The 22,591-nt window shown below is 45.5% G+C and overlaps 1 long non-coding RNA gene across 1 annotated transcript in view; it reads left to right on the top strand.

The window, feature by feature from the left end:
• The window catches only part of LOC138844627 (uncharacterized), a 78,869-nt gene extending 74,993 nt beyond the window's left edge, over positions 1–3,876 (top strand). Inside the window, exon 3 of the long non-coding RNA XR_011380752.2 lies at positions 3,500–3,876. This is a non-coding gene — a long non-coding RNA (uncharacterized LOC138844627). The remainder of the gene's footprint in view (positions 1–3,499) is intronic.
• The last annotated feature ends 18,715 nt before the right edge of the window (positions 3,877–22,591 follow it).

The raw sequence follows: 22,591 nt of genomic DNA, 5'->3' as shown, positions 1-22,591 counted from the left end.
CACTTGGGCCATCCTCCACTGCACTCCCTGGCCACAGCAGAGAGCTGGCCTGGAAGAGGGGCAACCAGGACAGAAGCCGGCACCCCGACCGGGACTAGAACCTGGTGTGCCGGCGCCACAAGGCAGAGGATTAGCCTATTGAGCCATGGCCACCGGCTTGACTTTCAAATAAATAAATATATCTTAAAGAAAGGTGGGAGGCCGGTGCCGTGGCTCACTTGGTTAATCCTCCGCCTGTGGCGCCGGCATCCCACATGGGCACTGGGTTCTAGTCCTGGTTGCTCCTCTTCTAGTTCAGCTCTCTGCTGTGGCCCGGGAAGGCAGTGGAGGATGGCCCAAGTGCTTGGGTCCTGCACCTGCATGGGAGACCAGGAGAAGCACCTGGTTCCTGGCTTTGGATTGGTGCAGCTCCAGCCTTGGTGGCCACTTGGGGAGTGAACGAACAGAAGGAAGACCTTTCTCTCTCTCACTGTCTGTAACTCTACCTGTCAAAAAAATGTTTATTTTGGTAACCCCAAAATTGAAATCCATGCATACAAGGGTTATTTAATAATTTCAGGGGGAAATGGGTATTATGAAAAACCTGCATGGATTTCAACATTCTATGCACCAAAGTCCTCTTATCTTTCAATTCCATCTTCCATGAACTTTTTGAAATGCCCTTGTATTAAGTGGCAAAATGCACTGAGCTAGGAGTTGAACAAGGGTGTACCTATCCAGGCTCTTGAAGTAACCAGGCAAAACTGAAAACACAGGGAGTGGAAGGAGGCGCAGGCCTCCTCCAGGTGCCAGGAGAGGTTGCCCCAGCTAGGGCCACGCCTCTTTTCACGACACCCAAAGATTTGGGTGCAGGCAGGCCAGTGAAATCATTTCAGACATAAGCCTCTAATGCCATTGCAGTGCTTTTGTTTCTATCGCTGTGGATCCAGCTAGTCTTCAATTCTCTTTCAAACAGGTGTCTGTATATTTCCATCCGTTGAGGACCTACCATAAACTTTAAAACAGAGCTGTTTTGTCAGTCTGCATCTGCTAAGCCTGGGGTCTATGTATCAGCAAATGGGCTCCTGCTTAACTCTCTTTTTACAGTCATAAGAGAAATAAACATACAAAATAAATGCATCTCAATGCATAGCTGTGCAGGAGTACAGATGTTTTATTAATGAAAATGAATCCAGCTTTTTGTAAGTCATGACAGCAATATAACATTTCATTGTTTGGTTCTGTGCTAGACGGTCCCTGCTGTTTCTACATAGAAATTCCTGTAATGCTTAATGGACATCTGGAAGAATTCAGCCAATTAATCGAATTCACGTAGGAGCTAGGCTAATGGCTGTCTGAAAGGCAGATTACATTAAATCAAACTTGCAATATGAATGAAAGCACTTAATCATACATGCAACATTCATTAGATGCGACACAGCAAGTGTTTTGATTGCTTTAATGAAAGATCAGGTAAAGTGCATCAACTGAACAGATTGAAAAGACAGCATGCTTACAAATGTTTGATTATGCTGAATAGCAACAGCAACAGTGCCAGTAATTCATAGCAAAGCATATTTGTAGGCGTTTAGAGCTGGTAAGCTTGGCAAAACTTGGAGCCCATGCTCCAAACAATAATTAATACAGGATAAACTTTAATCAGATGTCAGGAAAGAGACAGATTGCCAGAAGTTTAGTAACTTAGAGTCAGTGGGTGCCTTAATATTTTGGGGACTTCAAATCTCTTTGGACCTCAATTCCATTTACTTTGAGGCACATAGTTCCTGAGTTAAAAGGTGTTATACTAAAAATCCTGTATTAAAGAGGAGTTACCTTTGTATATTGAGCTTTAATGTCTCCTGTTAGGCGTTAAAATGCTATTTTTTTTTTAACAAAAAAGATTTATTTGTTTTTACTTGAAAGGCAGAGTTACAGAGAGGTGGGGTGAGATGGGGGAGAGACAGAGACCTTCCATCCACTGGTTCACTCCCCAAATGGCCAGGACTAGGCCAGGCTGAAGCCAGGAGCTTCTTCTGGGTCTCTCATGTGGGTGTAGGGGCCTGAGCACTTGGGCCATTCTCCGCTGCCTTCCCAAGTGCATCAGCAGGGAGCTGGATTGTAAGTGAAGCAGTAGGGACTTGAACTGGCACTCACATGGGATGCCAGTGTCTCAGGTGGTGGCTCTGTCTGCCATGCCTACAGCCCTGGCCCCAGTGCTATTTATTTTTTAAATTTTTAAATATTTATGTATTTGAAATAGTTACAGAGAGAGGGAGAGAGAGAGCTTCCATCCACTGGTTCACTCCCTAAATGGCTGCAACAGCCAGGGCTAGACCAGGCTGAAGCCAGGAGCCAGGAGCTTCATCTGGGTCTCCCAAGTGGATGCAGGAACCCAAGGACTTGGGCCATCTTCCACTGCTGTTCACAGGCCATTAGCAGGTAATGATCAGAAGTGGAGCAGCCAGGACTTGAACTGGCACCCATATGGGATGCTGGCATCCCAGGTGGTGGCTTTACCTGTTGGCCATGGCGCTAGCCCCAAAAATAATTTAAGAAGATTTATTTTACTTATTTTAAAGAATTACAAAGAGGCAGAGACAGAGAGGTCTTCCATCTGCTGGTTCACTCCCCAAATGGACACAATGTCCGGAGCTGAGCTGATCTGAAGCCAGGAGCCAGGAGCTTGTTCTGGGTCTCTGATGTGGGCCCAAGGACTTGGTCCACCCTCCACCACTTTCCCAGGCACATTAGCAGGGAGCTGGATTGGAATTGGAGCAGTGAGGACTTGAACCAGCACCCACAGGGGATATTGGTGCTGCAGGACAAGGTTTTAACCTGTTAGGCTGCAATGCCAGCTCCACAACAATTTTTTTAAAAAGATTTATTTGAAAGGTAAAGTTACAGAGAGGGAGAGACTGAGATTGATCCATTTTCCATCCAGTGGTTCACTCCCTCAATTGCCGCAGTAGTCAGGGCTCGCCCAGATCAAGCGGAAGCCAGGAGCCTGGGACTTCATCAGAGTCTCCCTCATGGGTGCAGGGGCCCGGGCACTTGTGCCATCTTCTGCCTTCTCAGCCACATTAGCAGGATTGGAAGTGGAGCATCGAGTACTCAGATCAGCACTCATATGCGCGCCACAATGTCAGCTCCCAAAATGTTGTTCGTAATAGTTGCTCCTATCCTCTAGATTGGTGAATATTTCCCAACTTTTCTTCAACAATTATCTCATTGATTGGTCTCTCCCTCATAGTCTATAGAAAGAAAGCTTATGACGTACATTATTAAACATCTTATAATGATAAAGCCAATGCTGTTGGCATCTTTTTGAGTAAAACTGAAGGATAAAAATCCTTTTATATTTTTTTCTATTACATCTAATATTTTCTAATTTTATAATGAAATGATAAAATTCATATCCTATAAATAACTTTGAACATTAGGATTCCCTTTGGAGGCCCTGAAAACCATGTTTCCTAGGGTTTAACAGCAGGATTGATTTTTTCTTTTTTTTTTTCTCTAGAGATTGATGTGTGATTCTGAAAATAGAAGTGGACATGGAACATTTCAAGTCCTTTATAGACATCTTCTTCAAGCCAAGCCAATGAATATGAAGTACTCGATTGTTTTAGATGGTCTGGGTGATACCAAGATGTGAAAGATACAGTTACAGCTACAAAGACCTTGTGATAGTCTGTCCACCCAAACAACGCACGACTCAAAGTGCTGGCGACAAGGGACAAGAGAACATTACCATTTAGAATCTATTCAAGGAATACCAAAAGAACAGATTTCTAGATTTTTGTAGAAAATCTAAGGTAACAAATTTGCATAAGAGCTGTTTGATTCATTCAATGAGAGGTAGCATTTAAGAGGATTAAAATATCTTTCCAGATTTAAGCACGCTTTAGTTCATTGGGCTGCTATAGGGGGACACCATGCTCTGGGAACCCAATCAAGAACAGACATGAGTGTCTCATGGTTGTGGAAGTGGGCAGGTCCAAGATGAAGACCCCAGCAGAGTGAGTCTAGCGAGAGCCCATTTTCTGGCTCCGTAGAGGACTCCTGCGCTCTGTCTGGGTGAGGTAGAGGGTGTGGCAAGCTCTCTGATGTCTCTATGTAAAGGCACTAATTCCAGCCATGATCCTTCCCCCCAATATTGCATCATACACCAAACACCCCACTTCTCACACCGCGCCTTTGGGGTTAGGATTCCAGTGTATGAATTTGGGGCTGGGGCCGGGGTAGGTGGTGTGTGTGTGTGTGGGGGGAGGGACACACCCATTCTGACTATAAAAAAGCACAACAGAAAACATACACCTGTGAATGCTGTCTTGGTTTCGACAGAAACTTTAAAAATTGAGTTTATCTTCAAGTACTTTCCAAATATCAAATTGTACAACAGATTTTTTAGGCTAAATGAGGTGGTTTTTATAATTGGCCTAAAATTCTTCTTTTTCTTAACTTCTTCCCATTATATGCATATTCAAAAAGAAAAAGAAAAACTAGTTGGCCCAGAATATCCTCGTTATTTATAGTCTACTCGGCAAATAATTGTTTTTCTACCTCTGACTTCTTGAAGCTTAACAACTTACTAAGAATATAAGAGGAAGGAAAACCTCAGGTAATACTGACTTGAACCTTCTTAAAGCATTGAACTCCTTCAAAATGCCCACATGGTCAGTTACCTGCTTATAGGAAAAAAAAAAAGACAAGCAGTTCTGGACTACTTCGTCCCATTTATTTGCCCAATCTCATTCTGCAATCAGTTATATTACTATGATCTTAGGAATTCATGTTGTTAATGCTTCTGTTTGGACTTGTAATAATCACTTGTATTAGGTGGAGACGAACCGAAAGACTTTATAAATTTTTCTCTCCTGGCGAGCTTTCATTTCCTCTGACTGATTAGGAATTGTCACTTCAAATACGCTTTCAATCTCTGTTGCCACGTTAAGTCTGCCACGGTTCATCCTGCAGAGCCCTCTCGTGATGGGATTTCACTAACAATTCCTACCTGGCAGTCTTGTATTACCTCTCTCTGTGTGCCTGTAACTTCTCTAAGATGTCACTTGTGACTTTGTTCTGGAAGCAGTTTAGAGGGAAGAGAAGTTGAGATCTGCATCCACTGTGGTCTGTGATCTTATTTTCTGACATTGTGATCACGTGTTTCTGAGCTGCCTGAAAGACTGTTTGTGTCTAAAATACAGTCTTTGCTGTTCCTCCTTTTTTTTTTTTTTTTTTTTTTAAAGAGAGCCTCAGTAGAGGAGGCAGATATTCAGTGCATCCTTTTACCTGTGTCTGGGAACTGCTCCTTTTCCCAGAATTCTGGAAGAAAACACTGCCCCAGTATAAGGGGGTATCACTTAGCCCTACATCCTCCATTGAACCTGCAGTAATAGGACATGGCACCCAAGTAGCTTGAGCTGCCTCCTGCTGGAGTGTGCATTGGCAGGAAGCTGGAGTCGGAAGTGGAGCCGGGATTCTAACCCAGGCGCTCCGACATGGGTGCCAATGTCCCAAGCAGCATTGTGACCACTGTACCAGTTGGCTGTCCTGAGATGTGGGAATTTTAGAATTACATGAAGCTTCTGCCTCCTGGCACTTCCTCCTGCTTTATTAACCCTGGCGAGACCATCGGAGGACTTGTGATATGTAGACTTCTTTTTTTTCCTAAACGGCAACACTGTAAGAAAATTGGAAGTAATTTTATGCGAGTTCAGTGGTTTTACTCTGATTTTTAATTCTTTTGTCAGAGGTTTTATCCTCTGATCTCAATTAAGGGTGAGGTGGGGACGGGAGAGCTGTCGTTTCCTGCCACCTCGGTGGAAATGCTCCCCGTAGCTCAGTGTATGAAGCCCCCTGGGGCTGCTTGCAGTGCTGTTTTCATCTCTGTGAAGGTTACCCTTCAGTTGTTCATTTTCACAAATTTTCATTGTGTTTCCACCAATAACACGTTTCTCTGAACTTCTCCTTGGCTCAGGCATGTGTTAGTATTATTTACAGTAGTCTATCTTCACAATTGTCTTCTTTTAAGAAAAAAAAGATTTACTTCTTTGAAAAGACAGAAATAGAGAGAGAGAGAGAGATCGATCAATCTTCTGGTTCACTCTTCATGTGGGCCAGGCCAAAATCCAGAGCCTAGAACTCCTCCAGGTCTCCCAGGTAGGTGGCAGGGGTCACCCTCTGCTGTTTTCCCAGGTACATTAGCATGGAGCTAGAATCGAAGTGGAGCAGCCAGGACAGGAACCAGCGTGCCTGTGGGATGCTGGTGTCACAGGTGAACTTTAACCCACCGTGCCATAATGCTCATCCCAATATTCACAATTTTCCGAGGGGATTTTTTTTAAGGATAAGGAGAGGTTAAGCAAGCCAGTTGATGTAACCCAGCCAGCTGCCCAGCCTGGACAGGAACCTGTGTCTGTCCAGCTCCAGGGCGTCTCCAGTAGCTAGCTGGTTGGGCAGTCCTGGGTACTTGTTGTCCTCCTCTCTTTGAATTGCTGCTTTGAGTGTGTACTTAGGAGCAGCTTTTGAAAGAAATGGTGCCATGGTAGACGGAAAAAGGGGCTTGGTCTTTATTTCCAATAATGGGACTCCTCCAGTGGCTGCTCCAGTGAGCAGTGCCGTCAGCATCTGGCCCAGGTACCGCCAGACAACCTGGGTGACCCTGGGACCTTGTCGGCCCATGCTCAACCCTGGGTGTACTGTGGCTTTGAAAAGTTGGGCGGCAGCACCTCGAGGCCCAGGCTGGTTTGGCTCCAGAGATTTCTGTAACAAACCCATGCTCGGAAGTACATAACTGACTTTTAATGACTTGAAATTGTTGATCTTAAGCACAGTACAAGGTACATTTTTGGACAGACACACTATCTTCCTTTTAACGAGAGAAATCTGTCCAATGAGTATAAACACACGAGTGGCGGGTGGGTAGAGAGTGTAAGTCCACAGGTCTACAGCGGCCCAGGGTGGGGTTGGGTCCCCGATGCCCCACAAAACCTTCCAGTGTCAATTTGATCTTGAGAGGCTCCTTGGTTGTACGGGCAGATCACACCCAGATGTTCTAGCTACGAAGCACATCGTACTTGAGTTGGTCCTTAGAAGCAATCAAAGATTCTGTGGTAGCAAAACTAGACAGCATTACAAAGAAGGAAGTGGAAAAAGTTGAAGGAACTAAACTTCAGCTTTAGCATTCAATAGCAAAACAATATTTCTTCTTAATATCCAAACAAACAAAATAAACAACAAAGAAAATGGCCACCTTGAGAGGAGCAGGAAGAATAGATGACAATACACCTCTTATTTCCATTAGTCCTGCCATCCATGGTTTCTAAAGTGCTCTACAGAATGTTATGCCTTGCAGTATCTTTATGAGAGAGAGGCAAGTGTTATTATCGCCATATAAAGGTGGGGAAAAGATGAAATGGAGGTTTGCTTCTTTTATGCCAAGGGAGGCCAAATATTTTGTGGAGTATTTGAAATGAGACTTGAAAATCGAGAAGCCAGGAGAGAGGAGGCTGGAAGAATTTGTAATTGAGGGGCATAATTTCACAGCACGTAAGTGCCTGGAGAACGTTAATATGGTGGGTGTTCATTTCCGGTGAAGTGGGATGAAAGCCTTGGATTGCTTCGATGCACCACATCGTGCAAATAGCAATTTCAGTTTCAGAAAATCCTCCACTCGTACTAAGGTTGTTCAGTGAAAATGGTTGTGATGAGGATTTCACACATAATTGTCCAAAACATGCTCGTGGTTGGACCCTACACACACACACACACACTCACTCACTCACTCACTCACGCTTTCTCAGTGGAAATATTAAACATTTTTAGGGCGCTGTGTGGATGGTTGAAATACATTAATGGATATCTAGTATGTTTTGGCTTCACTGTGTTATTTGTTCACGTATTTCTTTTCTATTGTCTACTTGATTTTTTTCATATGTTGCTTTTCTATGTTCTTTTTTCCTTTTGGAACTAACTTTCATGTGTTCTGGCCAGGGAAGATGGATGTAATAGCTCAATAAGAAAAAATATTATAGAGCAATTGTTTAGCCTAACACTTAAGACATAGGTTAAGGTGCCTGTGTGCCACCCGGAGCGTCTGATTCCGTCTTGTTGATGCGGACTCTGAGAAGGCCATGGCCAGGGCTCAGGTGCTGGGCTCCTGGCACCCACCTGGGAGACCTGGTTGTTCTCCTGGCTTTGGCCAGGCCCAGCCCCAGCTGTTACGGCCATTTGAGATGTGAACCATTGGTTGGGAGATCTCCCTTTGCCTTTCAAATAAATTTAAAAAAAATTTTAAGAATAAATATTGCAGTCCTAGTTTCTTATTTATATATATAAGAAACCCTGTTAGAAACAAATGCTTACTGATTCCCTTTAGTCCTAACAGTCCTAGGGATGCCCAGTGAGAAAGGTGGCACTCGGGTTACTTATATTTTTCACTGGAGTGTGAAGTTGAAACATTTAGAAAGTTACTTTGTCTATTAATACATTGCTAGGAATAAAACCTATAGCCCTTGAAAGCAAGTTGGGACTTCTTAAGCAGTGCCAATTAATTGAATATTCATGAACATACTATATGGCTCTTCTTTTAATTAACTAGCTCCCTTGTTCTTGTTCCATCAAAGATTTGAGGTGACATTGCTGCTTTCATTGCTAAGTAAGTTTAAGTTAGATAAGAGCAAAGGAATCTCTTTATTTTTAATAGATTTTATGATAATAGAAATGATCAAAGTTGCTTACATCGAGTAACCATGAACTATGTAAGGAATGATACTTAACTGTACCTCTAAGTCTTTGTTGATGGGTTAGGGGAGAATATAGTCTCAGTGTCCTAAGGAATCTGTTTTGAATTAAATAGGATTCAGCTCTCCGAACTCACGCAGACATTTAAACCCCATCATCTTAAATGAACAGTTACTGGATTAATGTTAATAGTTGATGGATTAGGGTGGATGATCTAATTATGGCAGCCAGGAGGTGTGGCCAGTGGGGAGTCTTCAGGTTGCCAGGGGCTCGCTCTCAGCAGCTAGCTCTTCTGAGAGAGTTGGTTATTTATTATTTATTTGTTTTTAAAGATTTGTTTGAGAGGCAGAGTTACAGAGAGGAGAAGAGAGAGAGGTTTTCCATCTGTTGGTTCATTCTCCAAATGGCCACAATGGCCAGAGCTGGGCTGACCCGAAGTCAGGAGCCAGGAGCTTCTTCCAGGTCTCCCATATGGGTGCAGGGGCCCAAGCACTTGGGCTATTTTCCACTGCTTTCCAAGGCACATTAGCAGGGAGCTGGATTGGAAGTGGAGAAGCTGGGACTCGAACCAACAACCATATGGGATGCCAGTGCTGCAGGTAGAGACTTAACCTGCTATGCCACAGAGCTGGCCCTGAGAGTTGGTTATATAATGCCAATTCAGCCTGGCTTCTCTGCTTCCTGGCTCACCGTGTGACTGTTCCTCTGCCATGGTCCGCCTCCATCAGACTAACTGGCCCCTCCGTCTGGGCTGTGAACCTCCAAACTGTGTGGCACAGTAAGGTTTCCATTCCCAAGAAGCTCCCCTCAGGTACTGTAGTTAAAGGAACAGAAAGCTGAGTAATAAGGAATCCATCGTGGGAGGATACTTCACAGAGCTCATGGAAGATGGAATTCCAAGGTAAGTTTATTTTGGGGTAGACAAATTTTGCAAGCCATGCATGCCTTTTTCCTAATATGAATAGGACTTTTCCATGAACTTTTTGAAGATGACTCAATGTAACCAATAAACTTCGCTCCTGTGCATTTAGACTTGCAACAGTGATGCACGTTCTCCCGTTCCTGGGAGGAATGAGAAAATAGCCAAGTCATTTTCTGTGTTCAGGTGGGGAATCTTGGCTGAGAATACTTTAGTTCCCCCAGTTTAGTCTTTAAATTTAACAACCTCCCCTCTCAGGCAAAGCATGAACAGCAGATAAGCCTTTGGGAAAGTCCATCTTCCTGGGAAACACAACACTGCCGACCTAGGACCCCTTAGTTTCTGTGCGTTAAGACAATAGGAGGGAGGTTTTAGTGATGCCAGACAACAGCAGCCAGGCCAATATTCTAAAACTTTATGTTCATTTTATTTGAAAGGCAGACACCCCCCCCCCCCACACACACACAGAGTGAGTTTTATCTGACGGTTCATTGCCCAAATGCCTCCAATGGCCAGGGTTGGACCAAGGGCCAGATAGGAGCCTGGACCTCCATCTGGGTCTCCCACATGGGTAGCAGGGACCCAACTGCTTGAGCCATCACCTGCCTGTCTGCGACCACTGGAAGCTGGGTTGGAAGTGAAGTGGGAACTGAACCCAGGCACCACGGGGTGGGATGTGGGTATCCCAAGCAGTGTCTACCTTTGGGTCAGATGCCCACCCCTCAGTATTTAATTACCCTGTGTAAGGCCCCCCGAGAAGCAGAAGGGAAGTAAAGGGAATGTAGCGATCCCAAGACTTCATCCTGCTCTTTCACAATAGTGTCCTCTTTAAGAATAATTTCTGGGCCGGCGCCGCAGCTCACTAGGCTAATCCTCCACCTTGCTGCGCCGGCACACCGGGTTCTAGTCCCGGTCGGGGCGCCGGATTCTGTCCTGGTTGCCCCTCTTCCAGGCCAGCTCTCTGCTGTGGCCAGGGAGTGCAGTGGAGGATGGCCCAAGTGCTTGGGCCCTGCACCCCATGGGAGACCAGGAGAAGCACCTGGCTTCTGGCTTCGGATCAACATGTCGTGCCAGCGGTAGCGACCATTTGGGGGGTGAACCAATGGAAGGAAGACCTTTCTCTCTGTCTCTCTGTAACTCTACCTGTCAAAAAAAAAAAAAATTCCAACAAGCACAGCATTTAGCATCTTTCACTAAGTAAGCATCATTGGTATTTGAGAAACAGGAAATCAGAAACTGAGCAGGATGTAATTTTAATTGATCCCGTGAGCTATCATGTATTTAATTTAAAAAAATGACCCACAAGAATAATGAAGATGAGTGGTCACAATAATTTAATGCCATAGATATGTCTGTTAGCCTTTGCTCACGTTTCTCTTAGGTTTCGATTAATTCATTATTGTATAGAGCAACTCTACTTTCTTAGTAAAGGAGATACTTACAGTGAGTAGATAATGACTTTTTATTTATGTGACTGTCATATCTGGAAAATTATTTTACATGGATTTGGCGCTACAAATACTGATTGTCGCTCCCCCTCTTCGTGGAGGAGCAACACAGGACCCTGCGCTGTTCTTTCGTCTGCTCGGCCCTCCCCGGGTTTGCTGCTGGTTCTTCCCGGGTTGGCTACTATCCCTTCCACCTCCGTGGAAGGGCAGTTCCCCCTGGCCACATTCCCCACTTCCGCAGGGGAGCGGCACACCGCCGGCCGGCTCTCTGGGGGCTGCACGGGTTCCCTTAGATGTTCCCCATAGATGTTCCCGGTGCATGCCGTTTCTCTCCTCCTTTATAGTCCTTCTCTGCCAATCCCAACTCGGCTGCCCACACGCCGAGTACGCTGCTCTCCAATCAGGAGCAAGTCCTACAGTTAATTGGTTGAACTGGAGGCAGCTGTGCGGAAGCTGTTTACTTCTCTCCCAGCGCCATATTGTGGGAGAGCAGATGCATAGAATAAGTCTTAATTCGAGTAACTTAGTCTAGTCCGGATTGCTCCCCACAGATCCCCCTTTCTTTTTATTTTTGGCGTTGATACGCGCCTGTCTTCGGTGTCCCGCGGCACACACTAGAGTTGCCACAGGCTCTTACAAGTCCTATCCATCAGGCAAACCGAATCCGGGTCCTCTCTTCGCCATGTTGTGAGGAGGTTTTTAGGCGCTGATGCGTGCCTGTGTTCGGTGCCCTGCAGCGCATACTCTGCTCTGCTAGAACTGCCTGCAGGTGTTTACAAAACCTATCAGGCAAACCGAATCCAAGCCTTCTCATTGCCGTATTGTGGGGGAGACTTATTAGTGTTGGTTTGTGCCTATCTTCGGTGACCTGCAGCTCATACTCTGGTCGAGCTTTGCTGGCGCTTACCGCCTTAAATCAGGCAGACCGAATCCAAGCCTCCTAATTGGCATGTTGAGGGGAGGCCTTATTTTTCTCTATTTCTCTATCTCCGGGCATTTCTATTTCTCCCATTTTACTTCTGTCTGCCAACATTCCTATTTCTCTTTTACTTCTAAACTTCTGTTTCTCTTATCCCCGCAGCTTTCCGGCACCTCGCCCCGCCGGCGGGTTCCCGGCTCTGCGCCGCTTCAGCCCGCGCGCCTCTCTCATCTGCGCAGCTTCCCGGCTTTGTGCGGCTCGGCTTTGCGCGCTCCGCGGTCTCCACGCTTAACCCTTTCGCGTCTGAACCACGGCCTACGCCAGTGTTCCCTATCTATTCACGCCCCGTGCTCTCTCTGCACGCGGCGGCTTCCGCGAGTAACACAGCGTAGCTTGCGTCTCCGCCACTAGGATTCAATCTAAGTTCCCCGGGCTAGCCTGGCGAATTCAACCCAGCGTACGTCTCCGCCCCACGATCTGGCTTCCCGTCCTTTGCTCCCCGGGCTAATCAGACGGATCCCAATCTGGCTTACGTCTCAGCTTCTGGTTTCAACTTTTCGCCCCCTATTCCCGGGCTAACTTGAGAACCCCAAAGTGGCTTTCGTTTCCGCCTCGGCCTGCCCCCCGCGGCTTCAATTTCCCTAACATTTTTCTCTACCCGGTATGTTTCCCCAAACTTTCCTCCAACGATATTCCTCCCTCATTTCTCCTGGCCTCTCCCCACAGTCCGCGTCCGAGTCTGTTTGTTCTAGCTTTCACTTTCGCTTTCGACCTTAGAGATTTCTCCCAGCTTCCCCCCGTAGTCCGTATCTGAGTCTATGCCTAGGCTTTCAATAGCTTCTTCCGGCTCCTTTTTCGTCCGGCTTTTCCCTAGGCTGTTTGCTAGTTTCTCTCTCCGATATTTTCCCTAGTTCTTCCCGTTTCTTCCCTCCTAAGTTTCATATCCGTCCTAAGTTTCCTATCCGAGTCATTTCTTCCCTCCTAAGTTTCCTATCCGCCCTAGGTTTCCTATCCGAGTCACGGCACCATTATGTCGCTCCCCCTCTTCGTGGAGGAGCAACACAGGACCCTGCGCTGTTCTTTCGTCTGCTCGGCCCTCCCCGGGTTTGCTGCTGGTTCTTCCCGGGTTGGCTACTATCCCTTCCACCTCCGTGGAAGGGCAGTTCCCCCTGGCCACATTCCCCACTTCCGCAGGGGAGCGGCACACCGCCGGCCGGCTCTCTGGGGGCTGCACGGGTTCCCTTAGATGTTCCCCATAGATGTTCCCGGTGCATGCCGTTTCTCTCCTCCTTTATAGTCCTTCTCTGCCAATCCCAACTCGGCTGCCCACACGCCGAGTACGCTGCTCTCCAATCAGGAGCAAGTCCTACAGTTAATTGGTTGAACTGGAGGCAGCTGTGCGGAAGCTGTTTACTTCTCTCCCAGCGCCATATTGTGGGAGAGCAGATGCATAGAATAAGTCTTAATTCGAGTAACTTAGTCTAGTCCGGATTGCTCCCCACACTGATCACAATGGCTTTCGAGCCAAAAATTACACATTCTCCGAATGGGTGAATTATATCCTAGGAATTGGTACTAAATCTTGAAATCTGGGTTTGTTTCAAAATGTCTAGTGATAAAACTGGAGCGTCAGGGAAACTGTACATATCCGTTCAAGCTGAGCCTGGTTGTAATGAAGACAGAAAGGGAAAATGGCAGTTACTCTCTTCCCTGGAAACGTGCTTTGCCAGTCTGTTACACTTGTGAGCTAGCCGAGTGCCTCTCTCAAATATCCCCAAATTAACACTTTTTTTTTTGGCAAATGTCACTTATGGAGATAAGCCACAGGCTTCAAACATTATCATATAAATGTAAGAGAAACAGCATCAACAAGTTTATCCATTTTATATAAAAAACATGACAAGTAATGAATAGAGTTTGTTCATTTATCTTGAAACAGGAAGAACTATCATTTTTCTTGGATGGAGCGCAGTAGTCATTGTGCCTTAGTATAATATATAACAAGTTTTCCCATCCAATGTATCTTCTTATTGACCTATGGTACGAAACTCAATTTCAACCAAATCTGATTATGTAGCACGGGATTCTAGTGTTAGTATGTACTTTAAGTAGCTATGAAAGGAAGATAGTCTTTGTTTTGCCTACATTTCCTATAGCTGTAACAAAACACTACTTGGCACATCTAGTAGGAAGATGTAGGTAGCGGTGATCCAGGTAAAGCTTTGATGAGGCTGTAATACATAGTTTCAGTTAGCCTACCAGACACAAATCTTCAGGAAACGAGGCTTTATTGCTTCAGATACTTGCCTGCTTGCTTCACAGAACACTTTGTTAAGTGAAAGGAAGAATAATGTCTCCAATTGAAAAACAGAGGGAGTTTGGGGCTGGCAGAATGCAATTGCCCAAGTTAGAGCGAACCAAATTGATCTGATATCATTTAGATAACTATGTGGTGGGCAGCGGACAGCATTTGTTTATGAAGACAGATCATGCCAGGCAAATCTGATTTATCTGGTCTTATAAAATTACTCAACAAGTTTGTGGATAAAGAAAACTCCACGGACAAACAATATATCTCAATGTTTGCAAAAGCTTTTGATGTGGGTCTGCATAAGATTAAGATAATTGAAACACTGGGAAGATGTTGCCTGGATAACCATGCAATGGCGTGGTTATCAGATTCAAAACAGAATAATCGTAAAGATAGATCCCAACAGCTCACTGATATGGTGGGCAGAAAGCCCAGAATGGAGCTAATATCTTTATGGATCAAGATTGTAAGCAGGTATGAAATGATTGAGTCCACAACAACCCCCTTTCTTTAGCAGGTACACAGGACATGAACAAAAATAGTTCAAAATACTTAACTTTTCACCCAAAATGAAGTACTACTTTATTTTGGCCTTTACTGATAGTTAAAAAATTTTGATTCCATGGTATCTGCCACAAACATGAAAATAGATCTCCATAGTTTGGAAGGCTTCCAAAGCATAGTAAAATTCAATGAAATTCTTATGTAGTATTTTTTTCAAAGATTTATTTATTTGGAAGTCAGAATTACATAGAAAGAGAGGCAGAGAGAGAGGTCTTACATCTGCTGGTTCACTCCCCAGTTTGCTCAATGGTTGGAGCTGTGCTGGTCAGGAGCCTTCTCTGGGTCTTCCACGTGGGTGCAAGGGCCCAAAGATGTGGGCCATCTTCTACTGCTTTCCCAGACCATAGTAGAGAGCTGGATTGGAAGTGGAGCAGCAAGAACTGGAACTGGCACCCATATGGGATGCTGGCGCTGCAGGTGGCGGCTTTACTCGTTACACCATAGCACCAGTCCCCTTATGTAGTCTTGTGATTAAATTCCCTTGTAGATTTTGGAAAATGTAATGATAACTTAAAATAACAGTAGGAACTAGCGATTCTGGGAGAAACAGTAACTAATTATAAAATGGGGAAATAGAGTGGAATACAATTTGATGCAATGTTTTGCAAAAATATTTTACTTGCAAGAGAGAGAGATCTTGCATCCTCTGGTTCACTCCCCAGGTAGCCACAATGACCAGGGCTGGGCAAGGTCAAAGCCAGGAGCTTCATCCAGGTCTCCCATGTGGTCAGCAGGGCCCCAAGCACTTGTGTCATCTTCTGCTGCTTCCCCAGGCCATTATCAGAGAGCTTAGTTGATGCACTATTTTTTTTTTTTTAATTTGAAAGTCAGAGTTACAGAGGGAGAGACAGATCTTCCATCTGCTGATTCACTCCCCAGACAGCCACCAATGGCCAGGGCTGGGTCAGGCGAGAGCCAGGCGCTTCTTCAGGGTCTCCCACGTGGGGAGCAGGGCCCAAGGACTTGGGTCATCTCTTGCTGCTTTCAGGCCATGAACAGAGAGCTGGATCGGAAGTGGAGCAACAGGGACAGACACCAGCACCCAAATGGGATGTTGGTGTCCTAGGTGGTGGATCTACCTGCTAAGCCATAACGCTGGTCCTGGTTTGATATATTTTAAGGTCTCATTGTCAAATGGGAAAAATACTTTGAATGTATTTCCACAGGGGCAACCCTGAAATACTTAACAATAACTATGAAATGGCCACTAACCGATCAGATCTAGGGCAGGGCCCTAAAGAACCCTGGGAATGTTGGCATTATCTTTTATTTTTAAAAATATATATTTGTTCAAAAGGCATAGTTACAGGGCGGGGCAGGGAGAAGCAGAAAGAGCATGTAATTCCATCTACTGGCTCACTCCCTAGATGAGAACAACGGCCAGGACTGGGCCAGGCTAAATCCAGAGCCTTCATCTGGATCTCCTACATGGGTGCAGGGACCCAAGGACCTGGGCCATCTGCTGCTGCTTTCCCAGGCCATAGCAGAGAGCTGGGTCCGAAGTGGAGCAGCTGGGACTTGAACCAGCACCCTACACAACAGCATTGGCCCCAGCACTAACTCTAGCTGAGGACTGATGAGGGGGTGGTGGACAGGATTTCGGAAAGGCTGACGTAACGGGGAAGAATGCTGGGAAAGGTGCAGTGGTGTTTGTCAGTTTAAATGAAAGTACTTTACTGTTTCAGCAATGGGTACAGCTTTTCTGGTGGGTGTGAACTTTATAATAGTCAAAGGAGTCAGAACAATATATAAGAGAACATTTAGATAGGTTAAAATTTAAAATGTAAAATACTGTTCCAAGAAATACATTATGAGATGTTAAACATCATAAATGAATAAATGTTTAATAAAACCATACATATTTATCAAATTGGAAAAAAATTTAAAAATTTATTTGAAAGGCAGACCCCCAAACAGATCTTCCATCTGCTAGTTCACTCCCCAAATGACCACAACAGCCAGGTCTGGGCCAGGCTGAAGCCATGAGCCTGGAACTATATCCAGGTCTCCCATGTGGGTGGCAGGGGCCCAAGTAGTTGAGCATTATCTGCTGCCTCCCAGGGTGTGCAGGAGCAGAAAGCTGGATGAGAAGCAGAGGAAGGACTTGCACCCAGGCATGGTAGCAGGGAGCTGGATTGTAAGCAGAGCTGCTGGAACTTGAACTGTTGCTCCAGTATAGGATGCTGGAATCACAAGTGCAGCCTACCCTGTGCCACAGGGCTGGCCCTGGACAATGTGTTACTAAAACACTGCTGTTGGGCTGGCGCTGTGGCTTAGCTGGTAAAGCCGCCACCTGCAGTGCCAGCACCCCATATAGGCACAGGTTCGAGTCCTGGCTGCTCCACTTCTGATCCAGCTCTCTGCTATGGCCTGGGAAAGCAGTAGAAGATGGCCCAAGTCCTTAGGCCCCTGAACCTGCATGGGAGACCCAGAAGAAGCTCCTGGCTTCGGATCGGCGCAGCTCCGGCCATTGTGGCCATCTGGGGAGTGAACCAGTAGATGGAGGACCTCTATCTCTCTGCCTCTCCTTCTCTGTGTAACTCTGACTTTCAAATAAATAAATAAATCTTAAAAAATAAAAAAGCTGATAGTACAAGTCGGTACAATTGCTTGGAAGAAAAGCTTTGCATTTATCAAAACTTAAATATTGGTTTGATTTGATGGTTCTGATTGAGTTAAAGAGATCAAACTACCTAGTACAAATATCTAAAAGTTGGATTTAAAAAATTTTAAAATTTTAAAAATTTTAAAATTTTGTTTCTATTTGGGAAGGAGGAGGATATAGAAGGGGGGAGGGGGAGAGAGAGATGCCATCCACTGGTTTGCTCCCCAGATGCCTGCAGTGGCCTAGCCAGTGCCCAGTCCAGGTGGCAGGAGCCCAGTTCCTTGAGCCTTAACCACTGTCTCCCAGTGTGCCCAGGAAGCTGCGGTGAGGAGCTGGAGCTGGGAAACAAACCCAAGTGCTCCAGCGTGTGTTGGAGGCATCTCAACCGGGAGGCCAAACACCTGCCCCTGAACGATGTCAGAGTAAAAGGTTATGAAAGGCAGGAGGAGTGCCCAGGCTCGAGGCGCGAAACCCGAAAGGTGCTGAGTGTGGATGCTGCTCTCTCCTGAGGGTGCTTTCTGATTCCTGACGTGAGAACCTTCATCTTGGTGGATACAGAAGGCAAACCCAGGACCTGTACAGAACAGGCCATCTCACGGAAGATCCTGTCTCCTATCTGGGTTCTCCCGAGCCCGTGAATTTTCACTGCTCGCCTTCCGGTTGCCAGGACAGGAATCTCAAGCCTTGAACTTGGATTATGGTGATTCTGGGTCAGGAGCAGCTGGCTGTTGCCAACACGAATCCTCTCTGGATCGAGATCTCTTCACTAAAGGCCTAAAGCCCTTTCTAGAAAGGATTCTTCAAATCGGTGCTCAGTGTGTAATTAAAGAAATCAGGGCCATAAGGCAGCTAGGTTAAGTAAGCAAGAACCAGTAGAGGCTACAGGCACCAAAGCCAGACTCGTGACGACTTCTAGTACTGGATCTATCAGACTCGGATGAGGCAGAGTATAAGACAGTCAAGAAGAGTGTGTGAAAGACATAAATGGGGCTGGTGTTGTGGCGCACTGGGCTAAGCTGCTGCCTGCGATGCCAGCATCCCACATGGGCACTGGTTCAAGTCTTGGCTGTTCTACTTCTGATGCAGGTCCCTGCTAACGCACCTGGGAAGGCAAAGGAAGATGGCCTAAGTGGTTGTGTACCTGCCACCCATGTGGGAGACCAGGGTGGAGCTCCTGGCTTCAGTCTGGCCCAGCCATGGCTGCTGTGGCCATTTAGGGAGTGGATCAGCAGATGGAAGATCTGCTGCTGCTTCTTTCTATCTTTCAAATAAATAAAATCTTAAAAAAGGAAAGGCTTAATGTGATCTGCAGAGAACATGAAACCACAAAGACTCACAGCCAAGTCTGAGTTTTAAAAAGAAAAAAATTTACTGAGGTTTTCATTATTTTTACTATTTAAAAGATTATAATAAAACTTTTAAACAAAATTCATAAAATATTTATTTTGCAACTATGCTTTTGAGAGGGAGAGAAAATTTATTTTATAAATAAAAATTCTAAAGACATACTTATTTGAAAGGCAGAGTTACAGAGAGAAAGGTCTTCCGTCCACTGATTCACTCCCCAAATGACTGCAATGGCCAGAGCCAGGCTGATCTGAAACCAGGAGCTGCTTCCGGGTCTCCCACACAGGTGCAGGATCCCCAGGATCCCAAAGACTTGGGCCATCAGCAGAGAGCTGGATTGGAAGAGGAGCAGCTGGAACATGAGCCAGCGCTCATATGGGATGGTGGCATCACAGGTGGAAGTTTGGCCTACTATGCCACAGCGCTGGTCCCTATAAATAAAACTCATGCATAAATTCTGAATCCAGCTAGGCGGCTCCTGATTCCAGCTGCCTGAGGATGTGCACATTGGGAGTTAGCAGGTGACTGCTCAACTGGCTGTTTCTGCAATTGGGAGAATTTGGACTGAGTTCCCGGCTCGTAGGCAATTGGGAGAGAACCAGTGGATGCGATGACTCTGTCTGCCTCTGTGTGTTTCTCTCTGTGCTGCTCAATTAAAAACAAATTAAACATTCTTAACAAGATACGTAGCAGATCAGAAACACAGCACTTCGGAAGATGGCAGATTGAATTATTGAATTCCAAACACATGGTAGTAATCCTACAAATCTAAAAAGACTAAATGTTCCAATTAAAAGTTAAAAGCTGTCTGACTAGTTAAAAAAAATTCCAGGACCAGGCATTTGGTGCAGTGGTTTGAATGCCACTTGGAATGCCAACATCCCGTGTCCCAGTGCTTGGTTTGTCTTCACTCTGCTTCTGATTCACTTTCCTGCTGGTTCACAGCCTGAGAGGCAGCAATTGATGGCTCAAGTACTTGGGTCCCTGCTGATAACACGACAGACGTGGACTGAGTTCCAGGCTCTGGGCACCAACGTTGAGAAGCCACAGTGAGATAACAAGCCACCACATAGGTGTGTGAGAGGAGGAGGACACTTGTGACAGTACTTCAAATGTGGCAAAATAAGATGGGTTTACATTGGTGTAAAGAATTTTTAAATGCGAGCTTAGTTTTTATGTGATATGCACTGCCGATTGACTTTTTTTTTGAAGATTCCTCATATGTATGAGGAGTTGAAGTGGTTTTACACTAAAATGAACTTTGTAATTCCATGTTACACACACTTGTTGGAGTGAGTCAGTCAGTCTCTCTCTCTCAATTTTGACACAACTGCAATATGAATTGGAAATCTGAAACTATATGAAATATTTAAAGACTGGCAAGGTTTTTATCCCCAGCGCACTAGATAGCTGTCCTCATTCTTCCAGAATGTTCCTTTGGAAAAGGCATGCACAGTATTTGTACAGTGAAAAGCAGATTAGTGAGTCTACCCTTATGAGTTTAGAAGCAACACTAAGTGTACACGTTGACATGGAATCTAGTATGAGCCAACTCTGTAGAGGATGTTAGGTTACCTTATTTAGTTCTCATTCTATTATGTAAATATTTTGCTTAATTGAGAGATAAAGAAAGGAGACTCGGATAAGGTACATTGTCTAAGATCACTCCTTAGTAAGTGACAGTACTAATACATATTCCTTTGTGATGGGAAGCTGAGAGGTAAGAATCTCTAATATTCAGAAGCTGTTTTGGTCTAACACCAACAGAGGCTTAAGTGTCTGTGGCATAGGAGAGTTACACATTAAACCAAGGAAGCGGTTAAAATAGTTTAATGAGAGGGCGTGGAGGTAATGGTCGTGATGTGGAACGTGAGAATTGGCTGAGGGAAATGACCTGTCTTGAACCCAGCATAACTGACATTTAAAAGCCTCTCTTGTGACATCTTATGCCACTGAAAATCCTTTTTCTGCTAATTAAAACTCAGTTACTGCTCAGCATTCCTGAAATGGATCCCAGTTTCACCACATGGTCTTTTTTTTTGACCGACTGAAAGTCACGTTGCAGTCTCCCCTACTTTTGTGATTTCAGAGCGTGTGTTTTCCTCCTCAGTGCGGGGAAGGAAACGCACATAGGCGTAAGCATAACTATACAGTTACCAGTCCATCATTTACCTCAACTCAAGATTTGAGTAATCAAGCCCACATCATCGTCCACCAACTCTTACTATCCTGCAGGCTGAGCTGGCAGACTTGGGTCTTGCCCCCACCCTCTGTGTCCTTGTCTCCCTCTCCTCTCAGCTTCCCCCCAGGGCAGCCATTAGTGCTCTCTTCAAGACAGAGATCTGACTATATTGCTGAAATGGTGTTTACAAAGACATTCAATTTATCTGAAAGAGAAACAGAGCCACACAGACTGGACAGAGAAATCTTCTGTCTGCTGGTTCACTCCCCAAATGGTCACAAAACTCTGGCCTGGGCCAGTTTGAAACTAGGAGCCTGGAACTTATGTGGGTAGCAGGGACTGAGGTCCTTGGAGTATTACCTGCTGCCTGCAGGGTGCACATTAGCAGGGAGCTGGAATTGGAGGGGAGCCAGGACTCGAACCCAAGCACTCTGATAGGGGATGCAGGCATTCCAAAGAGTGTCTTGACTGCTATGCCAAATGCCTACCTCAAGTGCTTTTTAGAAAATTCAGTAAGTTTCACTGAGAAACATTTACGATGATTTTGTGTGGTATACAATGCCCTTGGCAATCTGGCTCCAATGTATCTTTCCAGTCTCAGCTCCTCCACTGCCTGCCATATTCCTCACCACGACAAACAGCAGCTTGCTGTCCCATTGATGGAGAATAGTGTGCTTCCTCTGTCTGGGCCATAAGATTCCGGGATCCTATTTACATGATGGGTGAATGGCAGAGCCGGGAGTCAAACTCAGGTCTGATTGCAACTTACAGCTATAACCCAGTCAACTACATTGCTTTCTTTTGTCTTTTACATTTGTTGTCAATTTTAACTATATAGAATAAAATTAATTTTGAACATATTAAATGCTTTGCACACCTATCTTTTTTAAAGATTTATTTATTTATTTGAAAGGCAGTTACACAGAGAGAGAAGGAGAGGCAGAGGGAGAGAGAGATCTTCCATCTGCTGGTTCACTCCCCAATTGACCGCAAGGGCTGGAGCTGTGCCAATCTGAAGCCAGGAGCTTCTTCTAGGTCTCCCATGTGGGTGCAGGGCCCAAGCACTTGGGCCATCTTCTACTGCTTTCCCAGGCCACAGCAGAGAGCTGGATCAGAAGTGGAGCAGTTGAGATCCGACTGGTGCCCATATGGGATGCCGGCACTGCAAGCGGCGGCTTTACCTGCTATGCCACAGTGCCGGCCCCACCTCCCTGTCTTGAATCATTCATAACTAGGTGAAATATAAGCCCAGCACATGCGAGATTATTCTGTTATTTCACTATGTACCATGTACTGTGATAAGTACTTTACATCCACAATAACATGTAAAATCAAAAGCACCTGGGAGATAATCGTTGCTGTTCTCATTTTGTGTTAAAGAAATGGAGGCTGGGCCGGTGCCGTGGCTCACTAGGCTAATCCTCTGCCTGCGGCGCCGGCACACTGGGTTTTAGTCCCAGTCAGGGCACCGGATTCTGTCCCGGTTGCTCCTCTTCCAGGCCAGCTCTCTGCTGTGACCCGGGAGTGCAGTGGAGGATGGCCCAGGCCCTTGGGCCCTGCACCCACATGGGA

Source organism: Oryctolagus cuniculus, chromosome 12 (assembly GCF_051225735.1).
Source record: "Oryctolagus cuniculus isolate XC-2025 breed Fujian yellow rabbit chromosome 12, ASM5122573v1, whole genome shotgun sequence".
Lineage (NCBI taxonomy): Eukaryota > Metazoa > Chordata > Mammalia > Lagomorpha > Leporidae > Oryctolagus > Oryctolagus cuniculus.
The sequence above is the reverse complement of the archived record's forward strand: the minus strand, read 5'-3'. Positions and strand labels throughout refer to the sequence as shown.